This window comes from Rhynchophorus ferrugineus, unplaced genomic scaffold (genome assembly GCF_030347505.1).
Source record: "Rhynchophorus ferrugineus isolate W39M unplaced genomic scaffold, kcgeb_rfMv2 rfM1, whole genome shotgun sequence".
NCBI classification, from domain to species: Eukaryota; Metazoa; Arthropoda; class Insecta; order Coleoptera; family Curculionidae; genus Rhynchophorus; species Rhynchophorus ferrugineus.
In genome coordinates this window covers 29,453,514-29,479,091 of record NW_027472580.1, presented here as the reverse complement: position 1 = coordinate 29,479,091, position 25,578 = coordinate 29,453,514, and the positions used below count along the sequence as shown (strand labels likewise).

At 32.1% G+C, this 25,578-nt stretch overlaps 1 protein-coding gene across 11 annotated transcripts in view; it reads right to left on the bottom strand.

The window, feature by feature from the left end:
• Positions 1 to 25,578, bottom strand: part of Cad87A (Cadherin 87A) — a 727,969-nt gene that overhangs the window by 245,688 nt on the left and 456,703 nt on the right. For all 11 annotated transcript variants that reach the window (XR_013008485.1, XM_076419263.1, XM_076419271.1 and 8 more), the window contains one exon: positions 18,661 to 18,692. The gene's annotated coding sequence lies outside the window, so the exon portion shown is untranslated. The remainder of the gene's footprint in view (positions 1 to 18,660; positions 18,693 to 25,578) is intronic.

The following is a 25,578-nucleotide window of genomic DNA, read 5'->3' as shown; positions in this document are numbered from 1 at the left end:
CGTTACTATTCTTAATCCACAAACCCCATTAATGAATTGACTACCTCGAGCTTTTGATTAACATATTGTCATTTACTAGCCTAAAATGAATGGATCATGGTACTTTTAAGCTGAAAGAAATTTCAGTCATTACATCATTATTTTTACAAAACAGTAATTTATTTACTTATACCCTAATATAATAATGCACTGTATTTTCCTTGTCATTAGATCATTAGGGTGTCCTTGATAGTTTTATATTTTGTTTATTTGATCCAGATCTACTTTTGTCAGCAAATTTAATTATTTCATAGTATCGCTGTATACGTTCTTACATCTTAGCGAAATGCTATGTAATTTCTTCTCTGAATTTCACATTCTTCACCTACCACTCTCAACCCTATAAAATAAAATTTAAATCATTACTAAAATATACTATGTTTAAAATAAATATCTAATTATTACCAGTTACTACAATTTTTGCTACTATTCTTGATGGACAATTCCTCATTAATGACTTGACTCCTTCCAACACAACAAGAATCATTTTCTTCTCTGTTGTCTCTTGTTATCATTAAATTTTGGCATATGATACCTATTCGATGTCGTTGAAAATGATGTGTTATGAATTTGGCAACCAACGTTCCCACTATAAATAAAATTGATGCTGTTTGGATTTTATAACTTTTAAAAATACAACCTTACATTCTGTACTTACCCTCGTTCTTCCATATTTTAAAACAAATATATGTTAAAACACCAAGAATAACACAATTTAATTATTATTACTATAGAATTACTAATGTAACACAAAATCTAAATATCCTAGACTATTTTGATCGACTGTACCGATCGACTCGAAAAAAAAGTACGGCTATTAGAAAAGGAAGGTAATATGGTTTATTCTTTTCTATAATTTAGTCATAGTGCGCATGCGGCAAAACCGGAGATGACAAGAATAACGTTATCTCAGCATCTGGCTCATCTGACTGGCGACAGCGGTTCAGTTCACCAGTGCGCATAGTACTTTTTCAGGTAAAAATACTCAATTTTTGAATTAATTCACAATGGACAATTTTTTTAAATGACTTTTGATAGGCTTAATAATTATATTCAATTCATTGCCAGACATTTTTATGATTGTTTATAATGTGTCAGAAGCTACTTTTTATTTATAAGAAAATTTTATTTGCTTCAAATTATTTCAACATGTCTGTAGTTTTTATATGATATTATTTAGGTATCAAAATACCTAAAATTAATTTGCCAGGCAATAATTCTATTGTTAAATAATAAGGCACACTGATTAAATCCGGAAAATAAAATAGATATGTTGAAAGAGAAGTTGTCAGTTGCAAGTTGCGCGCAAGTGCGGCGGACAGCGACAATCAGTGTAAAGTCACACGTTTGTGTTCGTATATTTTTTAATATTTATAAGTTAATAGTTTTACAATGGCCAGTGGTAAAATTAAATGTCTTTTTGTAAAGAAAAAAACAGACAAAATTATAACTTCTCTTAATACTTATTTTAAAGTCTCCTTTTACCAAGTATGAGTTTATCTGGACTGGACCTACAGTTTAATGTGCCGAAGAGATCTAAGGAGTACCAGTTAGCTTTCATAAATATAAGTTCTTCTTCCTTTCTAAATACCGATGACGAACAATTATTGGAGGTCACATTTGTAACTCTAGAATTCATTTGTTACATGTATTGGGCTCGTGATGTTAATAACGTTCGATTTCACTTATTTTCAAGTACTTATCAATTTAAAAGAGCAAACGATAATTACAATAAAAAATTCCGGAACTTCGATCCATCAAGTCTGCCATCTTGTAAGGCTGAATTGCAAAAACATTTATTAACAGCTGTGACAAAATTTTGGAGAAAAGCTCACTTAAGGCATCCACCTTCTCTATCACCACTTGCTTTTTTGTTGGACCATCAACGATGGTAAATTTGATTTTGTTTGGTTTGTTGGAGAACATTTACCATCGTCAATAGCTGATACTCTATATATTGAAAGTAAGTAAAAAAAATAATAAACGAACAGATCGAATTTATTGAAAGGTTTTTTTTTCAAATTGATGATAAAGTATTAGAAGACAATACATCCCAAGACGATGATACTAATAATTATGACAATGAAAGCGATTATGATGATGATGGTTATCAAAATGCATCCGTTTTTTGTCACATTATTATAGAATTAGAAAATTATATTTTTTTGTAAACCATGTCTGGAGATCAAAGCTTTTGGAAAAAAATTAATTTTCTGACTTTAAATTATTTATTTTTTTATTGTAGTTCTTACCTTTGTAATGTAGTCTAATTCTAATATTATTTCTTTTTAGTGTTTACATTTAATTATTATAAGATTATATTATTACGAAACTTAGTTTAAGGAGATTTAAACTGTTTCTTAGCAATCTACTCTGGAACTATCTCTTTCCCTACCAGCATTATATTGCACTACTTTTCCGGACTTAATCAGTGTGCCTTATTATTTAACTATAGAATTATTTGTCTGGAAAATTAATTTTAGGTATTTTGATACTTAAATAATATCACATAAAAATTACAGACATACTGAAACAAGTTGAAGTTTTCTATTTTTATACATAAAATGTAGCCTTTGGCGCATTATAAACAATCATAAAAATATCTGTTAATTGATCCTCCTGAACCCCATGAAAGTAATAATTTTTATACATTCTTATATTTTTAACGGGACTGTTTCTAATAAAAATCAGAACCATTTTTTAAAACACGAGTTTAAACAAAATTAAAATGAAGAAACTTTTTATGAAATACATTTGCAATTTGGATTCTATGCAGGTTTCTTGTTTTTTTTTGCATCAATTCTATTTAAAATTCCTATATACTAAAGCAGAATATTCAGCTTTGTTTTGGAAGAGAACGTTGCTGAAACAATGCAAGGACGAGACTAAATTGAATTTCAACAAGTACCAGTAACTCATTAGTAAACTTTTCTAATTAACGTTAACTCTCACTAGATTCGGACAATTTCCTCAAATGTATTATACAGTTAAACTGCTAAATTCTTTCGAAATTATACAGCTTCCTTATTAAGTTTAGTAGATCTAATTGAGTCCCCTCTTTTTAGCTTCTTTTGTATATATTAGTAAATGTCCTGCGACTGTTGGTCAATAAATCAGCAAATTTGATAATTAAGGCATTTTATTTGAGAACGAATATTTTATTTTAGTATTTAACATGTATATTTCATGCCTTATTTATTATTAGGCTTTTAGTTATTCTGCCTTTCTCCTCAATAGTCCATTTCGAATTCATTAATGGGAATATGTTTTCAGTAATTTCGTTTTGTGTATTTTTATCAACGAATCTATTAGTAAAAATGCCAAGTATCAATATAGATAATTGTTAAACGATCTAACCCAACTGTTAAATTATATGTTCCTGACATTTCTCTGTCGAAAACAACAGTTTCCTTTTTAATATTATTGTATTATTCGTTGGATATCGACGGTAATCATTTGATGGGAAAAAGTAGTAAAAAATAATGGAATATATTTTGAATATCATATATTGTACCAAATTTGAGCAATAAATACCTTTTTAAAGTGAAAAGGTGATCAGAATAAATATAAGAAAAGTAAACAGCCGATTGAAAAATATTAACTTCGTTCTGATTTTAATTACTAGTTGCTACAATTTAAAAAAAAATTAAAAACGACCGCTGTAAGAAACATTTCACGTGAGGATGCACTCTATCTTACATTTTACTTTAATATTGCATAGAGCTTGCACGTGAGAAAATAATAGCCGGATTTCTTGCCTGTGACTCTCATTTGGTTGTTGTTCATGCATTGTTGCACTCGATGTACGAGATTATGTATCATAAAATACCGATAAGCCGAGTGGAATTCTTGACGGGTATATTTTAAAAGATATTTTATGCAGACCGGCGTGAAACGACGGCATTTACATCGCAGCCAAACAAATTGAAAAATTGTTGGGATGTTTTTCGTTTTAGACTTTCAAATGAATCATTGGAACTATAAAAGCAGGTATTTTGGAACTTCAATATTTGCACGGTAATGGTAACAATTTTAAAGGTTTTTGCAATCTACCCTAACTTATTAAATGTTATTCTCAATTACATAAAATATTGCACCCGATATGACTAATATTTACAGGGTGTTTCTTTCTATTTCAAAAAAAATTCTTTCTAGTCTCTTTTTTATAAGCATAATTATAATTGGATTGATACCTGCATTGTTTCTCGTTTTATCCAATATAACTTTTGGCATGATTGGAGTACTTGGTCTGCGGGCATGGTAACGTATTTACAAATAAGTTTGAAATGTATTATCAATTATTTCCACGGCACATGAGTAAACAAACATAGATGGCGCTACTAGAATTAAATCCATATGTTTTTTCATCCATATGTTTTATGTCAAGGACACTTTAAAGATATCAACTGAACGTGTACATCACATCATTCATGTATATTTGGATATGAGAAAGCTCTGTGCAAAGTCGGTGCCGCGCGAGCTCACATTGACCAAAAACAACGACGAATTGATGATTAGGAGCAGTGTTCGATATGTGACAATGGATGGAACATGGTTCCAACATTTCACTCCGAACTCCAATCGACAATCATCCGAGTGTCCTCTAGACGATGAACCCGCTCCAAAGCGTGGGAAAACGCAATAGTCGGTTATGGCGTCTGTATTTTGGGATGCGCATAGAATAATTTTCAGTGACTACCTTGAAAAGGATGGACCATCAACAGCAACTATTACATAGCGTTATTGGACCGTTTGAAGGACGAAATCGCCGAAAAACGGTCGCATTTGAAGAAAAAGAAAGTAGTGTTTCACGAAGACAATGCACCGTGTCACAAGTCAGTGAAAACGATGGCAAAAATCCATGAATTGGCCTTCCACTTGCTTCCTCATCCACCGTATTCTTCAGATCTGGCCCCCAACGGCTATCTACTGTTCTCAGATCTTAAAAGAATGCTCGCTGGGAAGAAATTTTCTTCGACTGAAGAGGTGATCGCCGAAACTGAGGCCTATTTTGAAGCAAAGGACAAATCGTACTACAAAAATGGTATCGAAAAGTTGGGGGGTCACTATAATAATAACTAGTTTTGCGAAAAAAAAATTGTTTTACTATGGTAAGCCGGGGACTTTTCAATTGACCTGTTATGTTGTATTTCATGTTGAAAAAATAACCATTAGCTATTTCGATAATAATAATTTTAATGTTAGATTCTCTTAACTACTTCAATTCTCACATATTTGATTGAATTTCAATGAGTAAAACAAGGAAGTCTTTCACCTGTGAACAGACGTTCCAAAGTTAGCTGTAAAACATTTTCTACATTATACCATGACTCAGGATGAATAATAAATACACATTGTTAACCTTGAATGTAAAATATCGAGCGGTAATGACGGTTATACATTAACATAGTGCATACATAGTGCCATATTTAATAGTTTGAGTTTTAATTAATTTTGCATGGCTACATATAATATGGATAGTGTCCAATTAACTACGAATACAAAATTATATAAAAAAATTGGATTTTGTATCAAAATTGCAACGTGTAATTATGATATTCAGTAAATTCAAATATTGTAATATATATATATATATATATACATATTCTTTTTTTTTACCAACTATGGATTTATCTGGACTGGGCCTAAAGTTTAACGTGGGCTCCGAACCACGGTTCTCAGCATCGAGCCTACCGACTGGCGAGTGACCAACTTTAGAAATCATCCCAGAACATATCCAGTCTTACCCAGCCTGGTTACTGGCGTGACTGGGATAATTTTCCTTGTCGAATTTTACACTCTTGCCTAGAACATTCACAAATTTTAAACAATCACGAACATAATTACGACCATGCCCCAGCAGGATTCGAACCCGCGGCTTATTGTATTTTTAAGTGTATTTTGAACAAATGATTTTTTAATTTGTAGCTTCTTACTTTACAATATTTAAGGCAATAACTATGTAGGATTAGACTATTTGTCAGATTAGATATTGCTGTTTTGTAAATAAATGTTTTGTTTATTGTAAATAAACCCGTCTGGCGCTCACTTAGGTGATGTAAAACACTTTATGACAGTTCTACATATTTACTTTATCCGGAATAAAAATTATATCTGAAATAAAAAATAGATTTGAAAGAAGATGTTTGTATGGGTACAGCTCTTATTTATATGTTATTTTAATAATTTTGCGTTATCATTATAAATTCTATCCTGTTTAGATGGTGTCAGTGTTCCTAATGTTATTATATATCGCTAAAAACAAGTTGTGCATTTTCGTTCCTAGGCAGACAAATATTGCAAGGCTGGAATCAGACAATATTGCCTCCTTAATTATTTATAAAGTGCAAATAACTTAATATCGATGTAAATAACACTGTTGAGAACATTTGAGGTTAGGCCTCATTTGTTTTGTTTATTATATATATATATATATATATATATATATATATATATATATATATATATATATATATATATATATATATATATATATATATATATATATATACGAGTCTCTAATAATTTTGTTCTTTTTTCATTATAAGTGTGCATGAAGTCAGTATATGTTTCGACATGACTCGAATGTTAACTAGACAGAAGAAAATAGGCTTCTAAATGAACTCACTGAACATTTAGTGTTGTTCACTACTGACCATAAGTTCTCAAAATACAAAGAAAAATGTTAATTAAAACCAAGCCTTCAACAAGTGTCAATCAAATCTTATCATTGTTATATTACGAAAGGCCAATATCAAATATCTGTTATTTTGTAAATCAATGGGCTTACAGATAAGTGACATATATTTGATTGAATAATGGTATCATATCAAGTTTTGCAGCGTGGTATGTGTGTCATGGCAAACAGAAATTTTAAACATTTTGAAAAATACTTACGTAGAGGTAATGCATGAACCAAATATTGTCAGTGAAGTCAACTAAAAGAAACTAAGCAGATATCTAGTAGAAGAATTCATAGGAATACTTGATATGTTAAAGCATGTCTAAACACCGATTTTGTAAAGTACTTGATGAAGTATTGTAGTTTCATATGCTTATAAGATTATTAGGCTCTTATTAAAATGAATTTGAAAATTGCAAACTTTTTTTTGTGTTATAATAATGAAATGAATAACACTGTTAATAAAATTTGAGCCTGATTCGTTTTGTTTATTGTGCAAAAAAGTCCGTAATAAATTTGTTCAGTTATAAAAAATTAATATTTTGGTATGTTACAATAAAATACATTTTCATCTGTATCTTCAAATTATCTTCACACTTCTTTCAGTAGGTTCGCCGTCGAAACTATTTTGACTTGTCGTAGCAAATTTAAAGTACTTGATTTCACTGATACTATCCAATATAATATAATATCCAGTATAATATAATAGTATAACAGTTCCCAAGTGGCGATTCTATTATTATTTTCTTTAAAATTTTTATTTCAATTGAGGTCATTATCGACGAATCGATTGTTGGTAAATTTTGACAAATCCCAGCCAAATTTTTCGATTATCTTTTCTTTCCGTTGGTTGCAATCCAAACAAAATCGAAGCGTGGTAAAAAGTTCAAATGTTGGAATGCGGAAACGATGGTTGGGAAACGGTGAGTGACGTCAATATTTCGTAACGCTTCTGATAGGTGTTTGACTTAAAATGGTACATTTTGAGATTTAGTGTTTTTATTTCTATTAAAATATTAGTAATCCTACTTGTAATTTTAAAACGCATGCATTTTTAATACTCAGTTATCTTACCTATTTGGTGATGAAGTTATAAAGTTACAAGTGTACATTAAAGATGGAAACTTTCGACTGACATTGACTATCGAATGTTTAGTAATTCACTACTTTTTACTATCGATTGTTTCAGTCGCTATTTTCGGTCCGACTAAGTCGTGTACTCTTAATTGCTATTTTTGGTTTTAGTAGTTTCATTCGACTGATTTTCCTGATTCTGCCATCGTAGACGCGACCTTGACAAAATAAGACAAAAAGAATAAAATTGTGAATAATAAATAATAAAATACTTTTGATCGTTTTTATGGTAATAACAGGTAATATTGTTTTAATTAACTTTTTGGTTTCGATTTCGAAGCATTTATTTTATTTAAAAAAGCTCTAGTAGTTATTGTGCGATCATTTCTAATTGTGTCTTGGATTAGTTCTTTTCTATGAATAGGTATATGTTTAATTTTTATTTAGTATTTACGGTTGTTGTACATCTCTAGTTTTTAGGTTCTGTTTAAGTTCTATTGTATTGTCTATATTTATTATAGTATATTATTTAAAAATAGTAATTAACATATTAAAATAGCATAAAACATTTGTGGGGTATTATTCTGTTCCATACAAAAATTCCATTCATTTTTACATATCCACAGAACATTCAAATATAAAAGGAATTCTTCTTCCTTTAAAATGAAATTATTAATTGCATGTTAACAGTATTCAGTAATTTTTATTTTCGTTTTCTTTTCCAAAGTTAGTACGTGAAGGAATATATACATCTCCGTCTCGCTTATATTTCCGTTGGAAAATATAAGCATATTTAAAATAAACTGATTCAAGCAATTATCTCCGTACATTCCTCTCTTACAATTTATACAGGAAAGGATTTGTACATCTTCGTTTGAAATCACAGAATTGAAAAAAACAGTAGAACCGTGCATTTGACTGAAAAGAGTAATTACTATTGTTAGTCCCTAGTTTTTTTGACTATCGACTATTCCGACTGATTTGCGACTATTGACTGTTTCGACTGTATTCAATCGATAGTTCCCAACACCCGTGTATACATATTTCAACGATTCATTTATATTTATATAGCTTTACCATATATAACGAAAAAGTTAATGAAATATATTTCGAATGGCAACAGTCTTAGGAAATCCGTCCCATCAGCATTGAGATACCGTATAAAATATATCATCGATTATTTTCTCTGTTGTCCGGCAAAATTGTTCTATTTTGATCATATCCGAACAGTTATTGATACCGAAGCATATGCTCCGACAGAAGCGTCGTCATTTTTTCCCCAGCGAAATCCGAACTAAGTAAAACAAATGGCACAATCGAAACGGCCCCGATAAAACAAAAGGGAATCGTAAAAGAGAACATCGGAAAGAGAATAAGTATCCAATTTTTCGATAGGCGACACTATAATACTCCGGCACGGAGCGGTCCCGAAGGCGGGAGGACGGAGCAAGAAAAAAAAAACAACAGACACATCAAATAGTTTGATTTATTTCCTCCCGACACTCCTTCTGTTTGTTATGGTTTTTGGAAGTTCGATCTGTATTCGAGACGGATCGTTTTGTTTTTCCACTTTGTTTTTTTATTTCGTTATTCGTCCCGTCGCCTTTTGATCTTCTCCGTTTGTCGCGCTGTTCCGAGGGCGTTACATCATCTCGAGCTGTTAGGATTGAAGGGTCAATCTTTTATATACGGTGGGAATCGACTACGTATTGCTTGAATACAGGATATTTTTGCATCAGATAAAATTGTTTTGTATTTCTAAATTATTTAACAGTTATTACAAGTAAAAGCGAGTTTTATTTGTTTATATTTTCTCAGTATTACAATTCAAGAAAATCATTCTTGAAAATCATTATTCCGAATATATATGCTACTATTCAATCTGGTAATTCCATATTTTAGATCTTTTAATTTTGGTAATTTATAATTTTTAAAAAAGATTGAACGATATTGTATAAGAACTGGGAGGAGTTACCGCCTCTGTTAAATTATGGAATTTGTCGCCTTTGCAACTAGAAACAGAAATAATTACCATGAATGGCAACGCTGTTGATGTTTCTCCATGAGATGTATTTGCCAGATGTGTTATCTTAACATGTCCAAGGGTCGTTAGAACTTCATAAGAGTTCACTAGTGAAGAAGCGATGCTCCGAGTTGCTACCTTCTAAAACGACTTAAAAAAAGAAGAGCTTCTATGTTCAGCTGCATATTTTTTCTTTTAATGTGTGTTCTTCGTCAATTATGGGCCGATTTTCAAAATTCTTGTTCTGTTCGATATTTCATCACATCAGTTCGGCAATAATATTATAAACAACTATCTGATTATTTTAGATAAAACAAATGTGTGAAAACTTTGTATACGCCTTTAAAATTTGAGGGTTTCCCCCGATTTCCCGCCATAACCCTCAACCGATCCGGATTTGGTGCCAATGGGACCACCTCGGAAGTGCACTCTTTCGAATAAAAAAAGAATTTTGAAAATCAGTACACAATTGACGGAGAAATCGCCGAACATACATTTAAAAATATATATACAGCCGAACATAGAACCTCCTCCTTTTTCGTCGGTTAAAAATACGTCTAGTAGATAGCATAATAGCAAGAGTACTATTCATTTACTTATTTGAGATTTTGGCTTGGTCCTAGCGAGGTCTACTAAGCTTAGTGGCACCGACCACCGACCACGTCGACATGAAGATCAAGCTTAGAATTTGCTTTATTTATTTTACCAATTACTGTGTCAATAGTTGTTATACCATTTATATCATATATCATTCATCCGGACTTACCCAGACTGGTTACTGACGTGGCTGGAATTAATTTCCTTAATCCTTTCTTATATACAATTACGATCAGAAACAATCACAAACATACCTTTATTATGTAATGCCTGGTTGCGACCATGGCTATTGCGGCCATCTATTCCAATAGATAGAAATCCTCAGTGCTGCTTTGTAACATCGTACAACCAGTCGCTTCTTCTTTCGGTTAAATAAAATAGTTTTTTTTTATGTATATTACTAGTTTTTCTTTTACTAGATATTCTAAACCCTTTGACATTTTATAACTGGCACAGTAGATCGGATTCCATGGAGATCATAAGACTTGTCTTTTGAATAGATTCAATTAACCGGAAGCAAATTAATTATCAAGAAAAAAAACAGTGTGACTTTAGATTGGCAATCGTTCCGCAATTGTTCGAAGCATTCCATTCATTTATTTATTTTTATTTTACAAATTGGATTAATTAACTAATTAATTCTATACTAAATTTAATATATTTTAGACAAAATTCAGCCTGTGAAACTAAAAGTTCAGAGAAATATCAGTTGATGTGCTTTGTGTGTGTGGGAAAATTAACCAAGAAACACAGAAACATTGAAATTTGATTGAGAAGGTTATGAAAGGTGGAAACATAATATTGGAGGAATAAGTTCACGGGTACCTGTATGGTGTTTAATAAAAATTGCAGCATATCTAGATTTGCTTGTCATTGATCAAGTATTTATAAAATTATATCAAAAGAATGGAGGCATTTAACATTATTCATGCAATGTCTATATATTTATGAATACATAATGTTAATTTTCATACGTATTTTCTCATATTATTATTTTTCCTATAATAAAAATTACTTCTTTGTTTTAATGAACTATGAACTATTAAATATATGTAATTATAAACGAAATTAGGACATACCACACAATCACGCTATGACTTTCATCACACTAATTCACTTACAACAATCAATATTCACTGAAATTAACAAGTAAACAAACGAAAAATTATTCAAGATAAAATTTCTGTTTGCCAAACAAAACGAACTGTACATAAACGGACCGACACTGAAGAACTACCTGTTAAACTGCCAAGGGCATTCACGCACAAAATCTACTTCCTTTAATAAACCGTTCACCTTTTTTTAGGCATATGGTTTGTTTAATGTGAGGCAAAACTGACTGCACTTACAAACAGTGCTGTTATGTTCCGTTGTAACACAATACCTTTTACGCATTGGAGAATAAACTACTTTCTTGGGTTACTAGTGATGTTTTCCGATTAATTATGATTATGTAACACATTATCCATTTTAATATATGTTATTTCACAAAGAAACAGAGACCTCTAGATCGGAAGTAGCAATTCTTATTCTATCCATTCTTATTCTAATGTAACCAAGATCATTATATATTAGGTTCGGGAAAAGTAATTTCAAAAGTTTTGATTTTTTTAAAGCAAATTTATTGATGACCTATTTCCTGACACAACTGTAAGCCTGTTTTAAACTCAGCTTTATACTGTTAAAAACATTTGCAGAGACCAAAACAAATAGCGCGGGTAAGATTTGTGCTATATGTTGGAGACACCAAAACGTCCCAACCAATTTCTCTATATGTGATCAATCACTTTTGCGTTCTCAATGATCAGTTGGATCCATGGAAATGAATTAATAGTTTAACCAGCTTCAAGCAGGTCGTCAAAATATCAAGTACCGCGTTAGTTGCTAATATATTTCTAGTGAAAAAATCACCAAAGTTATTATATACGTTGTCCTTATCCAGTTAGAGCAGTATTCAGTTTTCTCAGTAAATTTTTTTATGAATATCAATTGCGCCTTTGTTTAACAGCTTGCTTAATCTTGCTGTCCTTAATCCAATCTCTATAGTGTGTCACCCAAATTCTTCAAATAAGCCACAATTAGCCAACTGAGTTACTTTGATTAACCTTTTATATTTGCATACCGTGGCAAGTTACTGACCAATTTCCAGTACCTTATGTTACCACCAGGATGTACTAAAATTTCAATTAAATTATACTTTTGTAATCTTAGCCTGAGGTCCAATCCTCAAATTATATTGTTGCTCTTTAGTAAAAGAAAATTCCTGTTTGTATAAGACAGTTCTTAATATTGAAATGTTACTTAAACTTTTATTGAATCTCTCTCGGCCAATTAACGATCTTCCAAAACCATGTTATTCATGATAGGTTAATTAGAAATCTCTGGTGTTGTCACATGAAAGTCGTTATGTGGGTAGGCTTCTGAGGTTTTTACAGCTGTTTTTAATCCAAGTAAAATTGTTTTAAGTGAAGTAGCAGATTCGTCTGTTCAAGGTTTTCTTTAAAAATATAATGCATTTATATTAAATTTTGTCTATTATTTCTTTTATTCAGTGACATGTCATAAATAAAGGAAACAAACTCAGATTTAAATGAAATTTTGGCTATGTTCCAATGAAGATGCTACATTAACATGACATATAATTTTTAGCCTTTCTCTTGACGAATAGAAGTGCTCCACGAATTTATTGACCCACCCAGTAAGTTCTCGATTATGTAGAGTTAGTTCCATTGTTCCAAGTCTCTGGAGTCGACTGATGTAGCAATGTCGATAGAAATAATAGATCCAGGTTCAATTACGGCAAATTTCACTGCATTTGTTGGTATTTGTCGATCATTCTGTATTTGCAGATCTCATGGCTATTTGACTTTCTGGGTAAAGACGTCTTCTTTCAGCTTTAGAAAAATACAGAATTCGTCTCCAACTCTTGACGAATTACACTAGAGAAATAAGTTGTTCCGGTGGACAAACTACTATTAAGAGATTGAAATTACTGCAGTTAGTACTATACTTACTGTCGTCCTCTTACTGAATCTTATCAGAATAAAAAAGGCATCTAAAGAATAAGAAAGTAAAAATCACAAATATAATACAATTTATCGTGTTATAATGTAATTTATATAATAGTAGTAAATTTTGCTAACTCTGCATGCATTAACTAAGATTTTTTTTGTTGTTATTATCTTTCTGTCAGATTCAGAATTCATGTCAATTTATGTCTCAAAATCTGCCTCAAAAAATCGGTGTGTATTTTAAAGTCTAATTTTGACCTCTACCAAGCTATATTTTGGTATGACTTATCTATACAAAATTGTATTGTTTATTTGTTTGTTCAGGTACTAGTTTTGTCTCGATGATTGTTGTGTTATGGCTGTTGACCTATTTAATAGTTGTTTTTTTAAATTCTAAGCATTGTAACGGTTGATTGGCTTATTGTTTTGGAATTCCTTGAAACGCACAACTGAAGGTATTTAACCCTGTTAGGAATCCTTGGTCTGGGTTGATAATATCTAAAAAATGTTAAAACATTGGGGGACTCTAAAGCAATAATATTAGTCTTTCTTCAATCTTTTGTCGGTTATTCAATCCCACGTCAAACAAGCAAAGTTGTAAGAAATATGCATATCTTAGCTTTTTAGATAGTTTCATAAAAACTATGCAGAGGATGTCTTTATCTCGTATCACTTTTTGTAATACCCATTTGAAACACATTAATTACAGTAAAGTACTCAACATTTGAAACACATTAAAGTTTCTATTTAAAAACATAAAAATAAATATATATAATATTTGGTTACATACTCTTATATTTACAAGGTTATAGCTATTTCTTTAAAGCTCTATAAAAAAAGCTCTTTATACGAAGGCAGTTTGTAACATTAGCAAAATCGACCGCATTTCCCATCCAGCATTTTCTCTAGAATTCTTCTCCGCAACTACTTTCTGTTTCCAAATCAAAAAGGCTGGGTGGTCAGAAATTTGAGTCGATTGAAGAGGTCATTATCGAAACAAACTCCTATTTTAAGAACTTTGAGAAAACCTGGTTGGAAAGAATGAAAAAATTGGAAAAGTGCTGGACTAAATGTATTGCTTTAAGAGCATATTATCTTGAGAAATAAAATGATTTCTTGCTGAAAAAATATCTTTCATTAAAAAATGCCCGCGTATTTTACCAACAAACTAACTCATAAAAAAAGTTTAACGTCTTAAATTTAACATGAATTTTGGTTACACAAAATGCTCATGGAACACCATCTAGTCATCAATAACAGAACTAAAGTTTGACTTCATTGAAAATATTAAAGACACACTGTATTAACTAACAATGGAATAACATCCGTTTGGATGTCATTTTATATATGATTTTAATTGTTTTGTGCGAAGGTTTATTGAAGCTTGAGTTTACTTAAATTATATAATATATAAAGTCTGAATCAAAACAGGAAATTTAGGATTGGCGGGATATATAGTCCCAAAATATCTGGGGTCAGTTCTCTGAGATATAAAAAGAACTCTATTCGTGGATTATCTCCAAATTGTTAAAACAATAAACACAGATAATTATGGCATTATTTAGCACGTTATTCCAGAGCTTTGAGGTTCCTCTAATGCTTCAAAAATACTTCGGGAAAGATTACATCAAACAAGCAGTTAATAGGCTTTCCGAAAATTCATTACTGTGGTAGAATCCATAAATTATCAGGCATATAAATTATTTTGTTATATAAAGCTTTATTGTGAAAAATCGGTACAATGTATTTTGTTTAAAATATTGTCCATCGATAGTCGCTACTTTTCCAATCTTTCAGGCAATTTACGGATTGCATCTTAAAAGAACGATCTTTTGAAGCTATCCCAGCTATATGCTTCACACAGCATTCGATGACCTTCAGCGGGGCTTTTTTCTTCAAATTCAAATAAAAAAGTAAAATTTCGGCCAAATGCGATTTAATCGGTATAAATTCAGAGATTTTCAGCGCACTGAAATATTTGCTGACATTTCCATGAAATGATACATACAAAAAAGTAAAGACTTCAACATGAAGTAGGTTATAAATATAGCCAATGCGATTTAATAAACAGTAACACCATGTGTTGTAAATTCTTTAAAACTAACTTATAGGCTTGATATATGATACTTCGTATACATGTTAAATCGCGAGACTGATACAGCTCTGGAGGCCCAAAAAACACACAATGCCGTGTGTTTATATTAGACCAAAACATGTGATGAGTTAAGTTTCGTTTGCACTATAATAAGATCGATAACAAGCAGAATCCTCAGTGGTTCGATCCAATAAGTTGCACCCTTCTTCATATTTTATAACTGACATGCATTGAACTTGAAAAAAATTATGCAAAAAAATAATGATAATTGTACAACTATATATCCGGACTGCTGTTGACGTTTCCAGAAATGTCCGTTTCATGACTGTCAATTTCTTGGGCTACTGAAGTTACTCAAGTAACGGAAGCGTTCTATTTTTAAGCCCTGTAAATCTAGTATATTATGTCAATCAATATCAATATCTATATTTTAGTATATCATGAATTTTTAAATATAGATAAATAAACTGATGCTATTTTAGAGGACGTTAATGAACCGCCGTTAGAAATTAGACCGGTCTCCCGTTATTTATCTGAAAAGTTAAGGAAGACGACGGCCAAACTTCACATTCTGTTTGAACAGACCGGAGCTATAAATATCAAAAGAGTCCCGAAACGAAGTTTGCAGAAAAACATCTAATTTCCGTCGAAATTGGCCAGAGAAAGAGAGAGAGAGAGAGAGAGAGAGAGAGATAAATAGAGAAAGAGGTGACTGGAACCTCAGGGACTCGCTCGTGATCGATAAAAACAACTTTTTTCTATCCAGGCGTTTAATGGGCAAGACCGAGCCCGTACGAGCCGACACTTTCACCAACTTAAACAGGAAAAAAATATATAGGAAAATACGAGCCAAGAAAACACCGGCAGCAATTCCTGCGTCTTTCTCGGTTTTATGATAAATCTACTTATCTCATTTATCTCCCGTCTCTTCTCCTCTTTTTTTTTCTCCTGACAGTTTCTACGCCTAATTTAGTAATGGAGATGGGGGTACGCGGGGAGGGCTTACCCCGAAGGCTTACCAGTTTTATTTGACGTTATTTATATGATGAAGAATGCCGAGGCAGTTTGCATTTTTAATGACGCGGGCCTGAGGGTTTTTTCAAAAGGTTCTCGAACAACTGTTCCCAAACTTTTCCAGATTAACGACGAGTGATCTTCAGTTTTGCACCGACGAACAGATGGCAAGAGTTTTATTTATTCTATTAGTTCTTTTTAATATTATTTCTATTTAAAAATAGAATTAATTTACATTTAGAAGTTATTTAGGATTAGTCATTGTCCCTAAATATTAACTATTACTTTTAATTCTGATAATAATTACACCGGAACAATTATATATAAGATATATTATTCACTAGCAGACATTGTCCTGTTCAAACATCATTTTTCATACCGAGTGAGGAGCAATCAAGTATCTCAACGATTTTAATTTTTGTTTGAACACACATGGAATGATACTTGACCTGACAATAAAAACATTTTAATTTCATCCCAGTTTGGATTACACGTAAATGTGACGAACAAGATCTGTTTGAAATTACTTGTACAAAAAAACAAGAATAAATTAATATATTTTGTATTTGCTACATTTCATTATTTAATGTTTAAATGATAACCATATTCTCCTTTCCAAAATATTAATGGATATTACAAAGCACTGTAAGAATTATGATTGTCTTGGATCATCTGCACTGTGTCATCTCTGTATTGTATACGTATATTTCGACTTTTAGACGGGTTGCCCGCCACAACATTTGGTACATTGTATCTTCCTAAGTAGTCTTCAAACTTTTTCAGTTTTAATGATAGTAACGTAGTTGCCATTTTGTAATTTCTTAGAAATGGTTTTGAACAAATGGACCAATTGATTAAGATTACGCAAAAACATCCCCAATGTTGTCACAATGTCTTGTCCCGCCATCTGATGGTAGATTGTATGAGGAGCCTATGTTAATTTTTGCTTCTCGTCACAAGTAAAATAGATTAGCAACAAATTTTAATCGGCATCAGGCATTAAAAAAAAGAACCAATTTGATGGTACACTTGGCCACGAGTTTTGATGCTCATTCAAAATTACAATCGTCCTCATTCTGTACGATTTTCGTTGCTATAAATAATGTTATTTGGAAGCAAGTATTGTATTTACGAATTTTACGCAACAATATCTTTATATGGCTCCCGATAATACTATTTTCAATGGTTTTGGTGGCATATATAACAATGGATGTGAAACTTTTCCTGATGCGCAGCAAATACCAACCGATTCACTTTCGTACTTGCTTCTAATTTGTAATACCTTGAACCCCACTTAAGAAATCCTATTTTTTCCAAGCAACTACACCACTACAGGAAAGAACAATTAATTTTTATATAAAATGGGTTGCAGATTCTAGGTATCAAATGTCAGAAAAAATCATTGTTCACATACGTTCACACATCACTCCATAAAATGAGTGTTTTTAATGATGGTTACGAGTATTAAAAAGGCCTTTATTGAGAAAAATGGTCCAATATATGCTAATTTCAGCACACATTTTCAGCATTTCGAAATTATGTGCCGGTCAAGCTATGATGCATCGATCTGAACAAGGGGTAATTAGATGGCGCTATGTTTACTTGTGTATATGCACTGCTGCAGAACGTTGAAGAGCGTTTGGTCATGCGTGAAATCCTATTTCAATGGCAAAGTTGGAAAGGTTATCTGCATCGTCTTGTTATTGCTGATGAAAAGCAAATCCACTATTGGAATCCAAAGTGAAAAAATCATTCAAAAATAATTTACAGGCCTGTATGATATTTTATACAAAGACTGGCGACTTATTGAACGGTGATACAAAATGATACTGAGGGTTGGAATCTATTCTAATATAAACCAAATCCCTATCTCTAGAAGCCTCACTCATTACACCGTTGGGTCTTAACACAAACATATGGCCTTGTTTGCTTGATATAACATATATTAATATTCAAAATTCATATTACAACTCATACATAATACGTGAATTTTTCCTCTTGCAATAACATCTTTTTAACTAAAGAAAAACTTTGTTTATAGCCCTATGTATATACCTATATTTATATAACAATTCAGTGATATTTTTATTTATTTAAACGTTAATTAAAAGTAAACAACGCTTACCTCAATAGCTTAGGTTGGCACAAAATAAACACCTAAAACAAAAATAAATAATAAAATTCCATTCAGTGCAGTATAAACAAAAAAATATAAACCAAATAAATATCCAGATTTTTATATCGTTTCGTTCTATTGTAATTCAAATAAAACGCGTACAATAAAAACATTGATGGATCAAAAGAACATCACGAAAATCGTTTGTCCCCAATCTCCATTCAGAAAATCCTGAAAACTAACTTTTCCGAGAAAGTATTAACACTATGATGTATATTTTGGGACGGAAATTGATTTTGTCGCAAAGAATATTTGATTATGTTAGTTATGAAATGGGAAAGGTTTAAAATTTTTAAAAAATCATAATAAATTATTGTTTTATTTTATGGGAAGAAGAGACCACTTGTTGAATGGCGACATAAAACAACACTGAGCACCTAAATCCATCATAAAACAAACCAACCATTATCTCGAGATTTATTTTTAGACTGTTCAGTCTTAACATATTTTTAACTTAACTGTTTTTGAATACACAGTCCGTAACCAGGCTCGTATTAGTCGCGCGATATAACATGTTTATATATAGATTTTGTCCCATCAACCTCTTGATTTTTGTAGTGACTGAACATCTAGCTTAACGTGGGCTCCAAACCAACGTATTTGGCATTAAGCTTACCGACTGGCGAGTGACCAAGTTAGAGATCATCCAAGAAGGTATCTGGTGGTCTTATTAAGACTAGTTACTAGTGTGACTAGGATGATTTTCGAACCCACGACTATCACAGCAGTGGGAAATCCTGCCACATTTAACACTGCTACTACCAAGCCAACAAATCTCATGTTGAAAATATCGAGGCGTTCACGTTCAACTTCAAGTTCACTGTTCATAATACCCATTTACGGCAGCTATTACTTCTTTGTTTGAAGAAAACTGTTTTCAACGAAATAACTTCGTAGGGGGCAAAAAGAAGTTTGAGAAATCCATTCATCCAAAGTAATTGTAAGTAACGTACAAAATTGCTTTTAGACTAGGTACAACACTCTAAAATACTGCTCGCAATGTAGCACTCGAATATATTTTGTTTAATTATTACAAAATACGAGACATATTACGCATACGTTTTTCAACCTTAAAACATAAATTAAAATATTATTGTAACTAGTGATAGTAAAATGCCCAAATTTTCTAAAACAATACCCTGTGTTTATATTGTTGAACCACTTAATTGAACTAGCACCATTATTTTCAACATTTAAGACCATGATAGTAGGTGGACCGTCCTGTTGCCTCTACCACTGCGCTAAATCAAGCCGGCTTTCCTTGGCTTGGCTTTTTTCCTTGGAATTCCACAGCATTTTTTTATTGTTCAAATTTAAACAACTACCTAAAAATAGGTAGTAGCTACTTTCAATCTCGTATTGTCAGTAGTCGGTTAATATCGGCAATTTTCGCGTCATAGTGTGATATTGACATTTTACGCAGCCATTCGTTATGTCACTGATACTAATGATATTTTTCGTATCAGTAGCTTATTATATTTAATATACAGTTATTATTTGTATTCTTTAATAGTAATAGCAATAGTAAAAGTAATATTATATCATATTTATTTCATATCGTTGTTATAAATATACAGTTTGTAAATTACGTTTAAAATTAGACGGTAATATTCATTCTCGTTTTATTGAAGTTAAAAATAGTTACAATGCTGTGTGATTAGTCCGAACATGTAACCAAATCAGCCCATAAAATTCGCCTGGTTGTCAAATGTCTGGTTGTCAAGATTCTTCAAATCTTTAGTGATAATAATTAGAAGTTATAAACCACTAAACGTTGGTTTGGCTCTTGGCTTGTTTTGATAAATTTCTAATTACCATTTAATATTTGTAATAAACAAATTGCTTCTCTAGTCAATTACTTTGAACGGGAACGAGATGGTAAAAGTAGATGCGAAAGCACTGTAACTTTGTGATATCACAAATTCCGATGACGTGTGTTCATTGTTATTTTGGGCGGACTGTATATGCCATTGATATTATTTTTATTCACTTATTTTGCATATAAAATTAAATGTTACATTGATTTTGTTCTTGCACCATTGATTAATAATTCAATTGGGAATATTGTCAAACCACCGAACGGACATTGTGAAATATTTATTCAGGTAATGCTGGGATGGTCCATAACCAAATTAAGTTATTGTTTAGGGGATCACGTCTTGGAGGACCCCAAAAATATAAATATAAATAGAAACCGACAGTAATTGTTAGGGTAACGTAGTCTTTATCCAGCACTACACGAATATTTATTCAATTATTAATTTTAATTTTGCAATCATGCTGTAAGATCCCAACAAATGGTTGGAAAAGGCTGTAGTTAAATAGCAGCTTGCAAAACATAAATTAAGTTTTGAAGATATCATGTTAAACAGTGAATTACTTAAATTGTTACTCAGTAAATATAAACGAAATGTTTAATTGAGTTTTGTGTAATGGACCTAATTTAGAAATAGGCCTGAAACAAGATACACTGTAAATGAGATAGCTGAAGAATATGGCCCAGTGTATTGCGTCTTCCTCCCTATCACAGCATATTCAATCCAATCGAATTCATATGGGGTGTGGCAAATAATTAGTATAATGGACATGTAGGTCTAGATAGTTTATATAAGCAATAGCCACTCGGATATCTGTAAAGAAGCACCGTCTACAACAACACCTCTCGGGTGGACTTCATAAGACACACAGAAAGGTTGTTTAGGTGGATTAAAACTCCAGGACATACCACTACATAAAAAGCGCCTAAAACAATACCTCACAGGTGGCGCGGAAAAGAGTTAAATATAAATACAGTAAAACAACTTTAACCTACAAATTGTTGAATACTTGACTGTAAATTTAACTGTACTTTAAGTCCCTCGATAATATATGTATTAGATGTACTATAATAGTAAAATAAATTATATTTTTGTTTAATTATAATTGAAATTAGAATGTTGTTATATTTCAAAACCAAAATGAACTTACTCAAAGATAAAGCGGCAAGATTGCGACGTTTTGACGTCATAAATTTAGATGACGCGGGTCTACTGTTTCATATAGGCTCTAACCGACATAACATATGTTCTAGATACCCTCTGGACCACATTAACATAACGAATTCTCTACATAATCAAAGAAAGAATTGACAAATTGAGATAAAAGTTCAGCGACGGGTGCTTATGAACCATGAAATATTAAAATTTCGCCGAATTTTTAGTTTTACTGTTCACTATCAACATGTACCGCCGGGGAAAAAAGCCACGCCTTCCTTACTAATGGAAATCATCAGTTTTTAAATAGAAATCCCAGCTGCGAATTATCATCGCCGCTGGCGAGAGCGGGAAACGAAAAGATCCATTTCCCGCAGATGTTGGGAAAATATAATTTTCGACGGTGAAACAATACCGGGAGAGGAACGGTTTTCCACGTCAGGAAAATGCGATACGTCGAGGAAAATTTACGGTCTTCGCAAGATTATTGTTGAAAGTTTGACGGCCGAAGACATTATAAAGCAAATTCTTGGCGATTTTTGCCTTTTTATGAGATGTTCGATGGAATAGTTTCTCGCTATATGTTCGAATGCAACGAAATAGATATATTATTGACGAAATAGAAATGCACCATTAGCTATACTGCTTCCAGTGATTGCTTGGATTAGTCATAGCTGGATAGGCTGATACAATATTGATACATTGATCATAGCTGATTGTCATAGCTGATACATTGATCCCTATTTCCATATATTCCTATAATTTTCGAATACAATAATTTTTTTTATTAATCTCTTGGAACTTCAACTATCTGCCCATGGGAGTTAAGTATTATAATATGATTTCCGTTATACAATATAACTCATTGACCAGGAGAAGATGACCTCAGTAATTGATTTGCTATAAATTTATAATCTAAATCTTATTCTAGAACTTATTCTAAACTGTATCCTAACTTATTCTACAGATTATTATATCTCACTCTATGTGTCTATTGATCAGTTTGTATGGTAGTTTATGTTTGAGTATACGCACTGTCATCGCGCACATTTAACTGTTTGGCGAGTGCATTGGGATACACTAACAGTCTTTCAGAGTATTGGCACTTTGAATAACACACGTTATCCATAAGTCCAAATGGACCTAAGTATTAACTTATACAACAAAACATTGTTATCTAATGATAATTTAGATTTACGCCATATTAGCCAAAACATTTGATTTAGTTTAGGCCTAAGCTGCTTGCGTTTTGTTACTATATGTTTTTCCATGTTAAACGTCGATCAAAATTCATTCCCATATATTTAACTTTGTCTGCTTGCGGGAGTTTATAATTATTTAGTTTTACTAGAAAACAAGCTCTTTTACAAAAGGTGAATGTAACATGGGTAGATTTTGTCTCATTTGCTCAGATACACCATGTTTTCAACCACAATTCGATTTTGTTAATATAAAGTTGGAGGTTTCTTGTAGATGATATTGGATCATTGTGTGATAGTATTATTTTTTGAGGTCGGTAGGTCAGCTGTATACAATAGATGTAACAATGGGCCAAGGACTACTTGGGGGAGTTAATAATTATTTATTTTTACTAGAAAACAAGTTCGTTTACAAAAGGTGAATGTGATATGGGTAGATTTTGTCTCATTTGCTCTGATACACCATGTTTTCAACCACAATTCGATTTTGTTAATATGAAGTTGGAGGTTTCTTGTAGCTGATATTGGATCATTGTGTATCATTTTTTGAGGTCGGTAGGTCAGCTGTATACAATAGATATAACAATGGACCAAGGACACTGCCCTGCGGAACACCTGAATATATTAGACCAGTGTATTCATTACCCTGTTTCACAGTAAAATGTCTGAGGTATGATTTGAGAAAATGCTTATGGGGCAAAAGATTTTTCATTTTAAAATGCAGTCCAGTGTGCCACACCTTGACGAAGGCTTGAGATATATCGAGAAATGCAGCGGAGCAATATTTTTTATCATTTAGGTTTTTATTATCTTTGTTTATTTGTTCTGATCTATGTATTTGTTCTGTTGTTCTGTTGTCTGTGCTTTTGATGTATAGATTTTCAAAAATTTTAGAGATCACAGGTAAGAAGCTTCTAGGGCAATAAGAGGAGATGTCTTCTGACTTCTACCCTGATTTAAGAATCATGATGATTTGAGCCGCTTTCCAAGTGATAGGAAAGTAATTAAGTCTTAACATGACATTAAATATAAATGTTATTAATTTGAAGCACTTTGCTGGGAGCTCTTTTGGGATTATTTTACTAAAAGCCAAAACCAGCAGTTTTAGCATTGATTTCTTTAACTATTGTTTTAAATTAACTAAAGTCAAGATGAACCTAAGTCTCATTTTCATTTATTTTACCAGTCTTCTACGCATACCATCGTAAGATATAAGATAGACAGGGTAGGATTGTGACCACACAATATAGAAATATAAAAGTGAAAATTAAATGGACCTATCGCACACCAACTTTAAGCTTTTCGGAATCCGCGTTACGCGGTCTCTAAATTCAACAACGATATATGCGATGTGATATCTCCGCTTCGGGAATAACAGCTCTAACCCAGCCAAGCCATTTTTGGTGATGTAATTTGTGATCTATAATATTTACCACAATTTTTAGTTACTGATTTCTTCATTTTATCAACTTAATTTATTTCAGAATCTTGTTTTTTAGTATAATTAAAAGAAAAGTTATTTCTTTTTTATTTAGCTTTGCTCTATATATTGGCTAATATTAAACTGTACTTACTAGACATATTCGTTAATATATTTTTTATATTTTCTAAAATATTTAACTATTACAACAATTATAAGATTATTGAATATTAGGTAGTTATTATTAATATTAGTTATTTTTTAGGAAGTCTTTTCTGGCAATGTCGCTGGCAAATATTACCTAAATTTAAAAAACAAATCAAGATGTTGTATTCTGGGATCAAGGACAATTAATTTACAAATAATCCTGTTTTAGCCGATATAAGCCAATAATTATACTCTTAAGGGGATCTCTTCTCGCCTCTTATATTGGTCCAGGAAGGTTTGTATTTTGTCTATTCGTTTTATATTCATCCAATTTAAATAGTAAGTATTCCATTATAACTTATTGCACTAAAATATTTAACTAGTATCTATTGGCAGATTTACCTTTTCCAAAAGAAAAGGAAAATAGGGCTTCAATTTCTCGTAGACAGATTACAAATTTTTTAATCCCAAAAAGACCAAAAAGTAAGTGAGAATGTAATAAGAAAGTGTTATATTTATAGATAGAAACAGGAGCTTCTAAAATTAAATTACATTTATATATGTTCTGTAGCAACCGCTACAACCCTTTAGGCCACCACGCATTCATCTATAACAAAGTCAAAGTTTGGCAGCGCTGATGAATTGGTACCATGCGGTTCCCGGCTATAAAAGACCACCCCCACGACGTCTCGCCCTCTGACGACGACCGTCCAATGTGCCTCAACGGAGCACAGGTGTGTTACAGGTATGTCTCTGCGAGATAACTTGAACTACTATAAGTGTTCCAATCCAAAAAAAATCCGCGCGTTACTCAATGCCCCATGGTTTATGAGAAACGTCAACACACACCTCGAATAAGGTGTGTGGCTCTTCATAGGCACCTTAGAACACGACAACATTTTGATAAAATCCCTGCCCGTCCACAAACCCCGGTAGTAAACACACTACGAAAGTCTCTGTCGTAACCCAGGGTATCTGTCGTCCGCAAAACAATCATACCCCGAACACGAAGCGAAATCAGCAGAAGACCATTTGCTTCTAGGCGGTCAACCTGGTAAAAGAAAAAAATGGCTCGCTCTCTTTTCTTTTTTCTACCCCCTTGTAACAGTACCACTTCCACAGCGCTACC